We start from the raw sequence: 17,028 nt of genomic DNA, 5'->3' as shown, positions 1-17,028 counted from the left end.
GAATTACTGTGCGGTACAGTCATAGAAAAGGACAAAAACAAACCTGAACTATGTAAGCAAACGGACTATGAACAATATACGTACAATAGCCTGTAATCAGGCTAGTGTACGTACAACAGCCAACACAGCTGACATACAGTACACTACAGGTACATGCAAATGCAGGTGCATTATTTCTTTATTGTTATATCGAGTGTACAGGTACATAAGAGTAAAATGATTTTATTCTTGTTCCTCAGACACTGTAGAACTAACAATATATAATATTAATAGTAAAACATATACAGTATACAACTAAAATGGCTTTTTGTTCTAGTTTAAGGTGCTTGAAGGTGCGGTGGGCATGGTTCTTACTCCTAAGTTATAAGCTTCTTTGTGTGCCAGTGACAGTGGCACGGTGCGCCACTTCAGACCGCTCCCATGCAGCGGCCTTTATCTTTCTGCGTTTTGCTGTTGCATGCACACTGTATCTACCCTGAGCAGAATATGAGCAATTTCTGGCCTTAATCACAACATGTGAGCAGGGAGTCCACTAAGGAAGATGGGGCCATGCTGGGGCTTTGTGACAAAGATAAGGGTTGACAGCTGAGATGCTGCACCACTGCTGTGCCAGCTCCTCTCTCTGGTATCCGGCTTCACACCGCTAGCCATCACATTTCCTCAGCATCAGTGGGAGACTTCCAATTTATTTGTGAAAATAGTAATAATAATATTATTTGAAGACACATTTGTAGTGGAAATGGGGTGCATTCCTTGTGTTTGCCCTATTTGCTACCTATCCCCCCTTGGTGATGGATACAATTAGGTGCTGGAACATCTAGATCTCTGCTCACTCACGTGTATGCTTTTAACTTCTTTTTTTAATCTCGGAGTGTATTCATAGAAGCATCACCCACATCCCTCAGCCTGAAATAACTCAACAGAGGTGCTTGAGGAACTGCTACGGCTGCTTATGTAGCCTCAAGAGATCTTATGTTATGTAATGTACCATGCTAATTTACCATAGCGTAGTTTATATATATATATATATATATATATATATATATATATATATATATATATATATATATATATATACATACATACATACACACACACACACACACACACACACACACACACACACACACACACACACACACACACACACACACACACACACACACACACACACACACACACACACACACACACACACACACATACATACATACATACATACATACATACATACATACATACATACATACATACATACATACATACATACACATATATATATATATATATATATATATATATATATATATATATATATATATATATGCTATAGATAGAGTAGTGCTTTGTAGGTGCTTATAGATTGATTTTTAAATCATCTTCAGAGCCGCTGTAGCTCCATATTGACCTTATTGCTGCAGTTCACCCACATTGCATAAGTCTATGTCAGTGAATTAACCAGCTCACTAAATAACTTAGTAAGGAAGCACATATTATTCACAAAGCTTCTGGCTTTTTTTAGTGCAGACAAAAATAGCTCACCGTGTGTGAGCCATCCTCATTCTCTGAGAAGCCTAAATTTAGATTACTACACCAATTGCGTTTTGTAGCCGTTTTTTTCTGCACAGAGATATGATTTGATATCAGTTGCCGTGAATTAATTGGCTGTAAAGGCTTGTTTGTACGGCCGTCCTTCACACAGAGAGGGAGATGATGAATATGGATTGAGCTCTGCCTCTGCTGATGCTGGTAACCGAGGGTTACGAGGAGTCAGCCGCAGTCTAAAAATAGTTTGTTGCTCTCGCCTGTGCAGAGGCAGCAGCCCTCGCCCATGAAGCTCTGCACGTGAGCTAAAAATAGCTCTCTGCGTGAAAACAAACACATGCGCACACGGAGAGACACGAGACACGCCCCCCCCCGTCCCCCCCGTGAAATCGCACAATTACTTGCTGTCAAAGAAAGAGCGAAGCAAGTGCTTTGATAACGTCTTGTGAATGATTTACGTTCGCTCTCTCGCTGCTCCCCCCGTTAACTATGCCGCTGCCTGGTGCCATTAAATGTTCTAGCGTGGGTTTTGAGACATGAAAGTGGAGATGTACAGTTAGCAAATCGTCGCTCTTGGGGGGGAACCTTGTGCTGTATGTTAAAAAACGTTACCTTTCAAGAAATGGAGCAAATGTAGATCCAAAGTAGATATCATTTTAGTCACAAGAGCTTGTGACTAAATAGTGTGGGCATATTTTGGGCAATGCCCACAAAAATAGCAGGTACAACCTCACATTGTATGAGCTTGTAGATCAGCTACTTTTGCTATACTTTTCATGCATAAAATATGGTATTAATTTATGGAAGAAAAACTAATATGGAGATACAAGGTTTCTGCCAGACAGCGACACAATGCAATTTACGTTATTTATGTATTTATTTCTGGCATGTTTGTGCCATAAACGTCTGCAGAGTAGAATTACACCTGCACTCACCAACCTGTGTGTGTGTGTCTAGATGGCTTAGATTTTTGTTGCTGTCCACAGCTCAGGTCAGAGGGTTTGCAATCGAGATGATTCACTCCCGCTTCAGCGCTCCGGCAAAATGGACCCCATACTCCTTTAATGTAGTTATCATGTACTTTTGGTCTGAGGCAACACAGCATTTAATTAGGGAGGGGTCATTTCAGCGTGACCGGCTCATCTCAGGGTGATATTAGTGCTGCCATAAAACATGGCTTTCACTGCAGCCGCTGGGCCCACAGTCTAGCAGTAAGTACCAGTGGACTATTAGAAGCCATCACAAATGTATTTTTTTGTATCACCTTTGATGGGTTAATATCTTCTGTTACAGTTCAGGGTTTGGTCTTAGATTCTACAATAGTAGGGCATGTGAATGAATGGATGAATGGTCACTTGAGTCACAGCTTGTGTCGTTTAGATTTTCCCCACTTGTTTTGCTGTAATCGCAAATCAGATCGCAAAGACATGGCACCTTCTCAATATCCTGTTGGATTGGATCGGTATCCTCAAATCTTTTTGATCGTTTCTATGTGATCTGGACAGGTTGACAATAAATGTTACTGTATCTGACTGACAGTAAAAATGAGTGGCAGTTAAACTCTGTTCTTGCGAAGAATATAATAAAGACCAATGTTGCATGTCTTTCTTGATTATTTCCTCTCTCGGGGGATGTCTACAGACTCTACACCAGGGGTATGCAACCTTAGGCACAGGTGCCAACATTGCCACAGGGGAGAGTGATCACTGGCATACTGGCATAAGTATGAGAGACAAGATTTTATGGTTTAATATAACATATTTTAAAAACATTTAGTCAATTAAATTAAGTCTGCTCACATCGGTATGTAAATTACATCCTGCACATAATTCAAAATTCATTCAAACTGAACTGAACTGAACTCTGACGGGGGAGGGAGTCTGGGAGGTAGGTGGGTTATTGCTATGAGACTAATAATCAGTACAAATATCTCAAAAGAAGGAACACAAAGTCTGTTTTTATGGACAATCAAAATCTGCTGGAAATATTTTATTTTGATGTTGTTAATGTTGATGTGGCACGCTGACTATCAAGAAAATAAAAACATGCCACTTGAAAGTCAAAAAGGTTGCTGACCCCTCCTCCCTCCTCGTCTTTTGTTGTGTCGTGCTGTATGAACACTGACTGATTTGCAGAACTCCCATGGAACAAAGAACACGCCAAAGTTTCTCCATCGTATTTCCCATCCATCCCGCCCCCGCCACCACCACCAACCCCTTTCCCCTTTGTCCTCAACCAGGCTGTTATCAGTTGGCGGCTGCAGTTGAGGGAGATGGAATAGGCTGAGGATTAGGGCCAGCGCCAGAGCCACCAGGAGTCATTAAAAACCTAGTAATAGGTTAGATTAGCCTGCTGATATGGCCTAATCTGTGCAATGCACCAACAGGTGGTAGAGGTGGTGCTGGTGGTGGTGAGTCGGTTGTGGTTAGGATTGCCAACTACCTGGAATTCAACAGACAAATATAAAATATCACTGTATGTACAGTAGCCTATATGTAGCCTACAGTAGCCTACAGCAATGCATTGTGAGCTTGTAGATCGGCTTTCTTTTTTAGCAAAGAGACTTGGTGTAGACATGAAAAAGCGGTCCAAGTACCGAGACAACTCAGTTCCAGGGACTAAGTGGTTAACAACCCGTATTACAGTATTATGTATGTTCTGTTTTCGACTTGTAAGATTCAGAAGAGTCATTGATTGATTCCCAAAAATAAGGAACTAAGTGTGTCCCTAATCAGTTCATAAGCAATCTGGGAACCCATTCGGTAAAAAAAGGAAAACAATATAATTCCCCCCCTTTGTTTTTGCCTCTGGGGGCACCACCTCCTGTCTATTCCTATTCCTACTAACAGCAACACTACATGTTTAGGGCAGTGGTACTGCTAAGAGCAGAATCTGTCTTGAGAGATTATTTCATAAGGGATACGTCTTTTAGTTGAAGGGACGGTTGGCAACAACCCTTGTGGTGGTGGTGATTGGTTCCCCCAAATGTACTTCAGACATACAGTAATGTATATCGCCTTCGTCACCCTGGGCCGTTTTCAACATGCTAAACTAATGGAAGCACCGCCCACTAGGATAGAGATGAGTTTCTTTAAATCCAAACATGGGCAATGACTTTTTTCAGACCCTACCTGATCTGGATAGCAAGTCATTAGGCAGTGGTATTGGTAGTAGAGGTTTGGTTCTGCCCTTCCCTACACAAGTAACTTAATAATAATAATAATAATAATGATAATAATACTAGTTTAAGCTTTAATTAACACTCCTTCTTAAGGGAGGGAAAAAGCAGTTGTTTCACTGCAATACTGTAGCTAATCATGCATGTTTAATAAGACCATTACTGTGTGATTGCATAAGGCACTATACGTAGTTATATAATCATAATGACTTGCTCATTTGTCCAGCATGCCTAATGCCTTAATAGAGTAATGTTTAGTAATACTGTAGTTACATTTTCAAATATAATCAGGGGGAAAGGGGCATGTGTACCATTTTGATTGATTGATTTCCATATTAACAAGATTGTTAATAGTACAGCTAGTACAGTCAAAGGTTATGCCAAAAGGATGACAAAAAGCCCTAGGGGGCTTGTTTCCATTGTGGTCCATTGTACTCAATTTAACAGTAATACATATAATACATGCAATACAATACAATAAAATAGAAATACAAAACAAAACAAAACATGAAAAAGAGGAGATTTCCGAGCACTATATAACGGAGGAGAGGGCGTAAAATCAAGGTACTTTAACCATGTTTACAAAAAGTTTTAAAAGCCAACATGTTTTTACTAACTGGTCTTCAAAACAAAACATATTGGAATAAAGCTCAGTAGAATCATAAGGTATATTTACAGAGAAAGGAGGGGCGGGGCAGAGGATTCTACTATGAAGGTGTTCAAGGAGTTAAACTATGCTCGTTTGTATTTTAAGGACAGTAATTCTTTTAGGTTAGTTTTGACATAAATACATAGTACAATCATCCAATCCATGTATGATTCTTTCTAAAGAGATCATTGTCGAAATGATACCAATGATAACAGTAATATGTGCAGCATATGGGTATAGAATAGAATACTATTACTTAGACTATATAGAATACATACTTAGACTATTCTTACTTACATTACATTTTATTTTCTTCTACCCGAAGCCTCTTTCATCTTGAAATCATGACTCGGAAGAATACAGTAATAAATGCAGACCGTTCCTCCGGCTGTCGGCGGACAGTAAATGCTCCTGTTCTCTCTTGGAAGGCGTCCCATTCAATACTGCGCCCCATTTGCGGTGTCAACATGAATGTGGTGGCGTGACATTTGAAATTGTCCAGCCTTTGTCTTTGGTAATTACCTGTCTGGGGGAAAACCAATCCCAGGCCCTTGTCAGCCGCGGGGTCGTCACATCGAGGGGCTATTTACATCCCTAAAACAAGGTATTTTTAGGCTCAGCGTGTGAATTTTGTGCCTCTGACTTTGACTGGCACCGGAGAGCAGAAGCCATTTTGAAGCGGGGACTTCAGTCAGTGACATGAGCTTAGTGCCACTAATCTTCAAAGGTGGTACAAGGCTGAGTGAGTTACAGGAGAAGCAGAAATGTCCTTTCCTTTGTTCAGAGGGTCTTAATTGTTATTTAATTAGCGCTCTGCTTTGTTGTGGAAGGCTGTGAAAAGATAATTGCATTGCCAACTTTCTTTGATGTGTCGTTCGTGTGTTTCTGTCTGTGTGCCCGTACATAACCCTCCGTCCAGCCGCATTACAGGAGGAAAGAAATGAGGCCTTTCAGATTGATAAGAGATGTAATTAATCTCTTTTATTTGGAAGGCCTGTTGCTGCATGCTTCTTCCAGTCTCATTACTTTAATTACTTTAACAGTTAAGAAACACATGTAAGACAGTAGTAAGTAAGTAGCTTTGGGAACCAACTGTTCCCAAGGCCCATAGCGCAGGAGCCTATCTGCTATTTCTGAAGCATGACGTGGCTTGATGTTCAAGTACTTCCCCCAGCCATGATGTACTAAATACACCCCCTGCACATGACGCTAGTATGTCGTAGGGACTTAACCCCAATCCAGCACCTGTTGCTGAGTGCCAAGCAGGGAGGCATTGGGTCCCATTTGTATAGTCTTTGGTATGACCCGGCCGAGGAATTGAACCCCGACCTCCCAATCACAGGGCGGACACACAAACCACAAGGCCACTGAGCCTGTTGTAAGCCAGCAGACTAACTATCATTTACATGCATGTGTTCAATGCTTTAAAATCCAATAGAACACAGGGTGCCCATGGTGGCTCAGCCAGTTAGTGCATAGACCATTATCCTCCCTGTGATCGTGACGACCTGAGTTCAAATCTGACTCCTATCTAGTTTTGCATGTCTTTCCTCTCTCTGCCCTTGGTTTTCTGTCTCTCTGCACTCTCCTATTGGAAATAAAAGCATCAACAATGGTCCCCAACCTTTTCGAGACTATAGGGCCCTCTTGGAAGTCTTAAGCATACGCGCCCTAACCATCTGACCGCTCAACCACTTAACACGGCAGACTAGCTTGGCTGCAGTGTTAAGTGTTCAAATGGGTGGGCCCTGTTTATTTTCAGAGAATGTTTATTTTAATGATCAGTCATAATACTTTAAGTTGCTATTTATCGGTAGCACAATGGAAACACATTTTTCAGCTGGCCCGGGTTGGAATATGCCCTGAGGCCCTTCATTGCATGCTATCCCCTCTCTACCAGATGTTCTGTCTCACTGTCACTATCAGAAATAAAGCAGAACTGCCACACGCGCAAATAAATGTAATTGTACGCTTACAAGCTGTGAAAATGTGCTATAATTGGACTTTACCTCTCAAATGCATGAGTGTCTTTCACTCCCCTGAAAATCTGGCTTTCCTCTTTGCCTGGTCGATACCTAGTGTTCTGTTCATATAATCTGTGTTTGTATGATAAATCATCTTTTGAATGGTGGTGATGATGATGATGGCTATCGGGAACACACTCCAGGGTGCCTGGCTAATGCAGTGGCTCTGACAGCGTGAGCCCCATTCCTGTCTCTCTCTCTCTCTGCATCTGAAAATGACTCCTCGGGGAGCCGACGCCTGTGGCCTCTGAACCGGGAGCCGAAGATGAGCGCACACAGATCGATACATGGATCCCGGGGCAAATGGAACGGAGATAGCCCTGGTGCACTCAGGGGCCGCAGCTTCCAAATAACGTTTCAACAAGAAATCATTTGGAGTCGAGAGTGTTTGCGCTGCCGTCTAAGCGGGGCTTTAGCTCGGCTTCATGAAGTGGACTGAGGCTCAGGAGTGACACGCGGGGAGACTCAGCTTTTTATAGAAACCTCTTATCACACAACCTGCCCTCCTGTGGAGATGAATGTCCAGGTAATTTGCAGTTAGCCGCTCACCTCAAAGTCACCTTGTGTCCATTTCTTTTTCGTGGTGTGGAACAATGGGAGCACACGCAGTTCTAAATCACCCGGCAGCAGTGCAAAGGGCACTGCCGTGTCTCCCAGATGCAGTCTTCCTGCTTTCTCTGTTTAAAACCCTTTGAAGTGAAGCCCATCGCTCTTCATGACACACTAGTATTATAACCACCTTCCTCTTGCTTTTCAGAGTAATCCTTATCCTTTCTTCTATGCTAAAAGAAAGAAGGAGTCCGTGCTGGAGAACTGGTGATTTAATAACAATATATAATATAAATCCACGTGAACAGCCAGGGTTCTAAATGGTATCATCCGTATTCAATACAAAATATCACTTCCTCGCTTTTGAATGCGACCGCTTCCCTCTCCACTAGAACAGAAGACCAAAACAATAGAACCATCCCATAATACCTTTCGTCGGTGCGCTCAGCCCGCCACCCCTTAAAGGAACATACCCCTGTTTTCTATCATAGGGTTACACATCCCCCTCACTAAGGTCACAATACAATGGTGGCCTATTAACAATTTCTACACAGCTTTTACAAAATACCCTGGCAGTCACCCATCAACAATACAGCTCTTTTTTTTTTTTTCTTCTTTTTTTTTTTTTTTTTTTTTTTTTTTTTTTGAACAATAGTATGTATTTTTTTTTTTTTTTTTAAGTCCGTGAAAAAGTCTCTGTAAGGCCGGCCTTTAGGCCACATGTGATCTTCCTCGATTCCGCAAGAAGTAATGGTGTTCGTCCACGCTCCCCGGTAGCTCCTTGTCCTCATCCTGAGTGGGGGGCATGTCCCCCCCCAGCAGGCTCAGTCCCTCCAGACGGTGATAAGGACGAAGGTTCAGGACATGATGAACTCCAAGGCTCTCCTGAGCCTCGTCCTCGAGTTCGTAGTTAAGGTCATTGTTCCGTTTGGTGACCCGGTAGGGCCCGGCCCACTTCTGGGCCAGCTTGGCAGAGAATTTGTTGCTTTTACAGGATATTGGATGAGTCCGTAAGAGCACTTCCTCCCCCACATTATAGTGGACCTCACGTCTGTGGGCATCATGATATTTCTTCTGCTTCTGTTGTGCTTTAGCCATGGACGTCTTTGCCCCATCATAGTAATCCCTCAGCCGCTCCCGGAGCTCCTCCACATAGTCATCTGGATCATCATCTATGTTACTCTCCTCTTGGCTGAGTATTCTGTCAATTGGCAAGGCAATGTCGCGTCCAAAGTTCAGTTGCGCCGGGCTGTGGCCCGTGCTATCCTGTATAGCCGAGCGCAGAGCAAAAGCAAACTTGGGCAGGTGTTCATCCCATGTGGTATGGTCTCCATCGACATAGGACTGAATCATGAGTTTGATGTTCCGGTTCATTCGCTCTGTCCAGTTTGCCTGTGGGTGATAGGGAGATATGTACTTGGGCTGAACTCCCCAGCGCTTGCATGTCAGCTTCCACCCCCTAGAGGCAAACTGTGGGCCATTGTCTGAAAGGGCCACCTTAGGTGTCCCCCACCTACAGAAAACTTCATCCTCCAACTTCTGACTAACAGTCTTTGTTGTTGCTGTCCTGAGTGGGAAAAGCTCCACCCACTTGGTGAACTGGTCCACTACAACGAACAAGTACTCATTTCCTTTCTTGCTTCTTGGTAGTGGACCCATCAAGTCAACCGCTATCTTGTACCATGGTTCCCCAGTCTGTTGCGGCTGCATGAAACCTACCGGTTTTTGGTTATCCGGTTTCACTCTTTGACACACATCACATGCTCTGACATAGTTGGCCACATCCTTGGCCATTCCCCGCCAGTAGAATCTCTTGCGTATCTTCTCCAGAGTCTTTTGGTAACCCAAATGTGCAGCCATCTCCTTGTCATGGAAAATCCGTAACACCTTATTTCTGAGTTCATTTGGGATAACCATTTTCCATTCCTCTTCGCCCTCCACTCCATCTGCATCCGTTCCCCTGTAGAGGATGCCCTCCACAACAGCATAGTGTCGTCGTGCCCCCTGGATCCTCCATGCTTGAGGTTCTGAAGGAGGGAGTTCTCCCAGCTTCACATATTGGAGTATGGGCCGCAAGTATTCATCCTTCTCCTGAGCAACCCTGACGGAATTTCGGTCCAGTGGCCCTGCAGTGGCCTTCTCCTCGTTCTCTATAGCAGCAGCCATGGTCGCGATGTGTTCCGGTGCATCAGACCGTGTCATGTCTAGGACCATCTTCTCCTCAGACTCGTCCTCTTCTCCTGCCACATCAACAGGGTTCCTTGAGAGGGCATCCGCACCCTGGTTCAAGTATCCAGCACAATGCCTGACTTCGAAGTCAAATTCCTGTAGCAGGAGAGACCACCTTGCCAGTTTACTACTAGCGTCTTTCATGCTTGACATCCATTTCAGTGCACTGTTGTCAGTCACAAGTATGAATCGTCGTCCTTCCAGGTAAGGACGGAATCGCTTGGCAGCCCACGTAACCGCCAAACATTCCCTCTCTGTGGCATGGTACTGTCTCTCAGTTTTTCCAAGGGTTTTACTTGCAAAGGAAATAACTCTCTTTGTTTTCCCTTCCATCTGGTAGAGAATGGCTCCTAAGCCAATAGCGCTCGCATCTGTCTGGAGATAGAATAGGTTTGCAAAGTTAGGATAGCTCTGGCTCGCACTGAATTGAAGCTCCTCCTTCATGGAATGGTACGCAAGTTCTGTTTCTTCATCCCATTTCCATTTTGCATTCTTCCGTAGAAGTCTTGTCAACGGTTCAGTGAGGCTCGAGAAGTTCTCTACAAAACCTCCATACCAATTGCACAGACCCACAAACTGTCTGATTTCCTCTGGTCTGCCCGGTCGTGGGTAGTTTGCAATGGCCTCCAGGAGTTGTGGATCCGGGGCTATGCCGTCCGGTGAGATTATGTGCCCCAAGTATTTCAGTTGCCTCTGGCCAAAAGAACACTTCTCTCTGTTGCCAGTCAGACCATGAAGCTTCAGCCTATCCAGCACCATTTCCAAATCCTTTAAGTGCCTTTCCCACGTAGGTGAGTAGATCACAATGTCATCTAAATATGCAAAACAGTTGACATTAATAAGCCCTCTTAGCACTTCATTCATGAGCCTCTGAAATGTGGCCGGGGCATTCTTGAGGCCGAAAGGCATCACACGGAACTGGTAGAGGCCAAGGTGAGTGGTGAATGCTGTTTTCTCTTTACTGGACGGGTCCATCTCTATTTGCCAGTACCCGCTCCTCAGGTCGATTGTGCTGAAATACTGGGCACCATGTAGATTGTCCACCACATCCTTCATGTTGATCATAGGGAAGGCGTCCGACTCTGTCACCTCATTCAGTCGTCTATAATCAGCACAAAATCGATTTCCCCCATCTTTTTTCTTGACCACAACAACCGGGGCCGCCCATGGCGAAGTTGATGGTTCAATAATGCCTTGGCTCAGCATGTCCTCCACTTGCTGTTGAATTACAGCTTTCTTTGCTGGGCTATATGGATATGGCCTCTGTCTTGTAGGCCTCGCCCCTTCGGCCCGAATGGCATGGCGAATAGTAGAAGTCCTCCCTATGACTTCGCTAAAGGTGTCTGTGAAGTCATTTAACAAGTCATCCAGTTGTTCTTTCTCACTGTATTCGAGTGCATAGGTATTCTCTGTATCCACTAGCGTAGGTGTGGTTAGAGCCATCTCCAGGGCAGCAAAGTAGGGCACAGTGTCATGACCTGTGTTTCCTGTTTGTGATTCCATCGAGTCCTCCGTAGTACTTAGCCGCTGTGGAGCTGGGGAGCTCGTTGAAAGGTTAGCTTTGTCTTCGACCCCCAGGTAGGGACTAGAGTTATTGTCTATGTTCACCCTGGCTGAGTCCATCAAGCCGTCCTGGTACCATGCTTCCCTGTTTTTCAGATCAATCACAAGGTGAGTTGCTTCAATGAAGTCAGCCCCTACAATGAAGTCAGAAGCTAAGTTTGCCATAATAGCAGCCCTTCCTTGCCAGGACCGGTTTCCTGTGTCCAATACAATGGCAACCGTGCCGATAGGGCTGCATTTGATATCTGCTGCAAGAGTCACATCACTGCCTGACCATGGATCTATGGTACATTGTGTCATTTTATCGTACAGTGTCTTTGAGAGTAAACAGTTTGTGGCCCCCGAGTCCAGAAGGGCATGCGTACTGACATTGTTGACCAGAATTTTGAGCAGTGGCAAACCCCCATAACGTGACCAAGCTGTAAGGTGCAGTGTGTTAGGATGTACTCCAGGTTTGACAGCAGCATGTTTAACCTTCCATTGACCTAGTGTTGTGTGAGGGTTGACCATGTCCGTGGTAAATGCAGCACTTTTTTGTGGGGCTGAGACTTCTAACAGGAAGGCTCCCGCCCCGAGGAAGGGGCCTTCCCCATGGAGTTTAAATTGTCCTGTTGCAGTCTGTCCTCTGTTTCAATTGCTACTGTGGCTGCTGCCTGCTGTAATGGTGCACCTTCCCTTTGGTAGCATTGATACTGTGTGTGTCCATTTTTGTTGCATATAAAGCATTTCACAGGTCCATTTCTGGGTTTTTGGTCATTTGTCTGTTTGGATGTGGCAGCATTGCCTTGTGACTTGTTGGTGTGTACCTTATCCGTGGTCCCTTGAGTAGTGGCAGATCCACGATGTGGATTGTTGTCAGCCTCCTTTAAATCCTGCTGCAGAACTCTCCCCTTTTGCACCAGTTGCTCGAGGTCGCAAATCTCCATGGACCTCAACAGCACCTTTAAATCGGAGTGTAGCAGGCCAATGACATATTGTGTAATTTGTTTGTCAGTGCTGGTAGGATGCAGTTGACGGTATAACTCATGTTTCCTCCAAACAAATCTCTCCAGATTTTCATGTGGTTTTTGACGCACCTCCAGATCCCGCTGCAGCTCCTCGCGGCTGATAAGACTGTCATAGTATGACAGGAAGGCAGAGGTGAATTCAGACCAGTTATGTATTTGCGGCCGTTTGTAGTTCCACCACTGCCGCGCCGTGCCTTTAAGGAGGTAGTCTATCTGCAACAGCCACTGGTGTTCTGGCAGTGGAAGAGTGGAAAAGTAGCGTTCCGTCGCAGCTATGAAGTCCAGGGGTTTTATGTTGTCTTTGCCTCCAAACTCCGGTGCTTGTAAGGTTGTTGGGCCTCTGGGGTAGGGGGTAGTCTGCGCTGTGGCCGTACTGAGGCGTAGTGTAGGGTGGGTTTCGGCACTGTGAAGTGGCTGAGAGTCGTTGTGCAGTGCCATATCATGTGCCGTTATGGGGCTTTGTTCAGCGAGGGTCGCGATGTGGGTTGGGGAGGCTCTGAACTCCCCATGCTGTCTGTGAGACGGGTGTATGTTTGTATCAGGCCCCATTCCCTGCAACTCAAGGGCTTGCAAGGTCATCGGGCCTTTAAGGTAGGGCGTGGCCTGTGTTGTGGCACTACTGGGGTGCTGTGGGGGTCGAGGGAAGGCACTTTGAAGTGGTTGACAGTAGCGGGGTGTTGACACATTTGTTGTTGGCATGGCGTTGGTTACAGTGTGGGCAACAACATAAGTGGTTGAGGGTCTAATTTCCCCTTGCTGTCGGTGAGATGGGAGATTATTTGTATCATTCCCCATTTTCTGCATCCCTGGGGTTTGTAAGGTTGTTGGGCCTGTAGGGTAGGATGTGGCCCGTACTGTAGCATTACTGGGGCGCAGTGGAGAATGGGGGTAGTCATTGTGCAGCGGTTGTGCATACTTGGTTGGTGCCATATAATTTGCTGTTACGGGGCCTGGTTCAGTGTGGGCAGCAATTTGGGCAGGTGGGTGGCTGATGTCACCATGCAGTTGGTGAGGTTTGGGCTTATTCATAGCAGAAGCCATTCCCTGAATTTCAGTCTGATGAATGTTATGCACCCGGTGCTTGAGCATTGACACCTCCCTGTTGATGGCACTCAGGTGAGAATATTTAATGTCCTCATAGTCCATTTTGCAAGACTTAAATGCTTGATTCAATGTTTGTACGTTTGACTGTGTCACCTTCAAACACTCCTGGACATCATTCACCACATTTTTCAGGTCATCAAGTTCATGGTCATGTCTGGTTGCAGAGTCCTCACAACCACCAAGTCTTGTCTCCACCTGTTTTGTGTGTGTTTTAATTCCCATAATTTGCTCCATAACTTCCTGTTTGAAATCAATTTGATTTTTCATCAGACTGTACTGTAGGTGAGTTAAGTTCTTGTTTTGCTCATCCATTTTATCCAAAATGCAGTGAAACATTTGAGTTGAACTGTAATTGTCTGCAGCAGTGCATTTGGGTGCCTGCATGTCACTGACGCTGCCATTGATCACGTGGCTCGACGCGTCATATTGCGCAGCATGCTGTGAGACGGTTTCAAGCCCCCCCGAAAAGTTTCTCTCAGTCTGTAGGCCCGCCCCCGTATAGGACGTGCCGGGTGCACTGAATGAATGGGGAACAGTTTCAAGTTCCCCCAAATGGTTCTCCACGTCTGAACGCGCTTCATAGTCACTGTAACCGGTCTCATCTAGTACAATCATTTCACAGAATTGATTATGAGATCTCCTTCGTGGCGGTTCCTCCGCAGTTTGTGCTTCAAATGACTCGTTAATACGTTGAGATAAACTGTGCTCAAACTCACTCGTTCGGTGACTTCGGTCCTGTTCCGTGTTGTCCCGCGACGGGACATTGGGGCGGCTCGGTTCGCCGTATTCATAGTTTCCCTCGTTGATTACGGAGCGATACATTTTCCACAATGTTGGGCGCCAATATAACCATCTTCCTCTTGCTTTTCAGAGTAATCCTTATCCTTTCTTCTATGCTAAAAGAAAGAAGGAGTCCGTGCTGGAGAACTGGTGATTTAATAACAATATATAATATAAATCCACGTGAACAGCCAGGGTTCTAAATGGTATCATCCGTATTCAATACAAAATATCACTTCCTCGCTTTTGAATGCGACCGCTTCCCTCTCCACTAGAACAGAAGACCAAAACAATAGAACCATCCCATAATACCTTTCGTCGGTGCGCTCAGCCCGCCACCCCTTAAAGGAACATACCCCTGTTTTCTATCATAGGGTTACAGTATGAACCCAGCCCGTTTTTGCTGCCACTAGCTCATTTAGTTTTGAAGATTAGGTCCTTGTTTAATACATAATGCACAAGGCTCACTGCTGTTCAGATTCAGCCGTAATTATATCTACATTTTTAGCGGTGCCAGCCACTCTACATTTGACCGTGTGTGTTTGTCCGTCTGTCTGTCTGTCCATCCATCCATCTATCTGTCCATCCGTATGAACACAGCATAAACAGCTGCAGCTGATTGCAACACAAATATGCCAATTACACTAATTAAACACAAACAGGAGACAATGCAACACATGCGTTTCTTAAAGACATGCATGCACACACACACACACACACACACACACACACACACACACACACACACACACACACACACACACACACACAAACGGGGGCCCACCACAGTCAGCACACTCATTAAATAGAGTAGTATCTGAATACCAGCGCTCTCACACCAATAGAGTAGTACCCTCTGAGTACCAATGCCCACACATCAAATAGAGTAGTACCGCCTGAACACCAGCACATACACATCAAATAGAGTAGTACCGTCTGAATACCAGCACCCACGTTTCAAATAGAGTAGTACTGTCTGAATACCAGCGCCCACACATCAAAGAGAGTAGTTCTGTTCAAACACCTGCACATACACATCAAATAAAGTAGTACTGTCTGAATACCTGCGCCCACACATCAAACAGAGTAGGCCCTGCTTACTCACACTGGGTGTGATTTCTTTTAAGAATAAATGATGGCTTGAATAGAACTCAAAGCACCAGAAGGAATTTGCTTTGGCATTTCATGCGGTGACAAATCCAATGATGAAATCATGAAACCTGAGTCTACATGACATGGAGCATTTACATATACAACCCCTCTAGTGGGCAACATCAACCGACTGAGAGTGTACAAATGTGTACACTCTCAGAGTTATGGGGCTGACTAATTTGTTGATGCCATGACGACACATTGAGGTTAGACAACACACTCCATGTTTGGGCGTAGCTGCATTGGGAACTCCTTATGTGGTTATGGCTGAGTCATAGTGACATGAGCGTGACAACGTGGCCCGCCCGCCGGTCCGCCCGCCCGCCCATCATTAAGCCAATGTTCATATATAGGAAGAAGAAATACATTGTGACAGGCCTGCCCTTGACATGAAAATGTTTAAGAACCACTGTCGTAGTGAATTCACTCTAAATGTGCTTGAGGTAGATTTGCAGCAGTGATGGGGGGTCCAGTCATATGATGTCATAATTGGACAGCATACAGGTTTCATGTGAAGGATTTGGCTCCCACGGCGGTGTGACTGAGCTGTTAGAGTGGATCACACAAACCCCATTCTCCACAGCGCTGCAGGCACTGACGTCTGAGAAGGCTGTCATGATAGAGCGCTGGCTTTGGCCACCAAGCACCTGTCACGTCGCGTCTCAGCGGGTTCACATGGTTACGTGCGGGAAGTCCTCGATGCATGCTGGGACATGCCAGAGTTTGGTGGAGCAGCAGGGGGGAGTTTTCTCAAAGATCAAAGAAAGTGTGAATATTAAGGCCCTGATACACGTATCCATGTTTCTACCAATATCAACCAGCAACGTCAATTGTTAATATTGACTTTTCCCTTTTCCATTGATAAATAGCTAAGTAGATGGACAGACAGACAGAAAGTGATTGATTGATTGATTGATTATGGGGTTGTAGCAGCGACAGTAGTAAGCATGAAACACAGGGAAGTTACAGTTTTTTGTTTTGTCTTTCTTGTTTTTTTATTTTATCTTATTACTATAGAAAATACAATTACAGAATATAGCTGTGCAGCAAAGTCCAAAGAAAGCCAGAGGGGCTTATTATCAAGTAGCTCAATATGCATCTGACTGGTTATGCATTGCATACAATTGTGGTATACCGTTTTGGTAATCAGAAAGAGCAAACATATAAAGAAACAAAACAAAACATAACACAAAAGAACAAATCAGTTATTAATTAGTTGCTGTTTGACTTTCTTTTTCGAACAGACAG

General features: G+C 44.7%; 1 protein-coding gene across 1 annotated transcript in view; it reads left to right on the top strand.

Annotated features, from left to right (window-relative positions):
* trappc9 (trafficking protein particle complex subunit 9) overlaps positions 1-17,028 on the top strand; it is a 339,982-nt gene that overhangs the window by 195,184 nt on the left and 127,770 nt on the right. The gene's annotated exons all lie outside the window — the stretch shown is intronic.

Source organism: Gymnoscopelus braueri (genome assembly GCF_963280865.1).
Source record: "Gymnoscopelus braueri genome assembly, chromosome: 11".
NCBI lineage: Eukaryota > Metazoa > Chordata > Actinopteri > Myctophiformes > Myctophidae > Gymnoscopelus > Gymnoscopelus braueri.
Note: the sequence above shows the minus strand (reverse complement) of the source record. Positions and strands in the feature narration are given on the sequence as shown.